Raw genomic sequence first — 1,754 nt, 5'->3', positions numbered from 1 at the left:
TCTCCAGAAAGTGGGCACAGAGGGAACCTACCTCAACATAATAAAGGCCATACATGACAAACCCACAGCAAATATCATTCTCAATGCTGAAAAACTGAAAGCATTTCCTCTAAGATCAGGAACAAGACAAGGATGTCCACTTTCACCACTATTATTCAACATAGTTTTGGAAGTCCTAGCCATGGCAATAAGAGAAGAAAAAGAAATAAAAGGAATACATATTGGAAAAGAAGTAACACTGTCACTGTTTGCAAATTACATGATAATATACATAGAGAATCCTAAAGATGCTACCAGAAAACTACTAGAGCTAATCAATGAATTTGGTAAAGTTGCAGGATACAAAATAAATGCACAGAAATCACTTGTATTCCTACACACTAATGATGAAAACTCTGAAAGAGAAATTAAGGAAACACTCCCATTTACCATTGCAACAAAAAGAATAAAACCCCTAGGAATAAACCTACCTAGGGGGACAAAAGACCTGTATGCAGAAAACTATAAGACACTGATGAAAGAAATTAAAGAGGATACCAACAGACGGAGAGATATACCATGTTCTTGGATTGGAAGAATCAATATTGTGAAAATGACTTTACTACCCAAAGTAATCTACAGATTCAATGCAATCCCTATCAAATTACCAATGGCATTTTTTTATGGAACTAGAACAAAAAATCTTAAAATTTGTATTGAGACACAAAAGACTCCACATAGCCAAAGCAGTCTTGAGGGAAAATAACAGAGCAGGAGTATTCATCCTCCCTGACTTCAGACTATACTACAAAGCTACAGTAATCAAGACAATATAGTATTGACACAAAAACAGAAACATAGATCAATGGAAAAAGATAGAAAGCCCAGAGATAAATCCACACACCTATGGTCAACTAATCTATGACAAAGGAAGCAAGGATATACAATGGAGAAAAGACAGTCTCTTTAATAAGTGCTAAACTTCAAAACTTTTGCACAGCAAAGGAAATCATAAGCAAGACAAAAAGACATCCCTCAGAATGGGAGAAAATATTTGCAAATGAATCAACTGACAAAGGATTAATCTCCAAAATATATAAACAGCCCATGCAGCTCAATATTAAAAACAAACAAACAGCCCAGTCCAAAATTATTCAGAAGACCTAAATAGACATTTTTCCAAAGAAGACATAGAGTGGCCAAGAAGCACTTGAAAAGCTGCTCAACATCACTAATTATTAGAGAAATGCAAATCAAAATTACAATGAAGTATCGCCTCACTCCAGTTAGAATGGGCACCATCAGAATATCTACAAACAACAAATGCTGGAGAGGGTCTGCAGAAAAGGGAACCCTCTTGCACTCTTGGTGGGAATGTAAATTGATACAACCACTATGGAGAACAGTATGGAGGTTCCTTAAAAAACTAAAAATAGAATTACCATATGATCCAGTAATCCCACTATTGGGCATATACCCAGAGAAAACCATAATTCAAAAAGACACGTGCAGCTCAATGTTCACTGCCGCACTATTTACAATAACCATGTCATGGAAGCAACCTAAATGCCCATCAACAGATGAATGGGTAAAGAAGATGTGGTACATATTTACAATAGAATACTACTCAGCCATAATAAGGAACGAAATTGGGTCATATGTAGAGACGTTGATGGATCTAGAGACTGTCATACAGAGTGAAGTAAGCCAGAAAGAGAAAAAGAAATATCATATATTAATGCCTATATGTGGAACCTAGAAAAATGGTACAGATG

The sequence above is a fragment of the Physeter macrocephalus genome, chromosome 12 (assembly GCF_002837175.3).
Source record: "Physeter macrocephalus isolate SW-GA chromosome 12, ASM283717v5, whole genome shotgun sequence".
In the NCBI taxonomy this organism is placed as follows: domain Eukaryota; kingdom Metazoa; phylum Chordata; class Mammalia; order Artiodactyla; family Physeteridae; genus Physeter; species Physeter macrocephalus.
The sequence above is the reverse complement of the archived record's forward strand: the minus strand, read 5'-3'. Positions refer to the sequence as shown.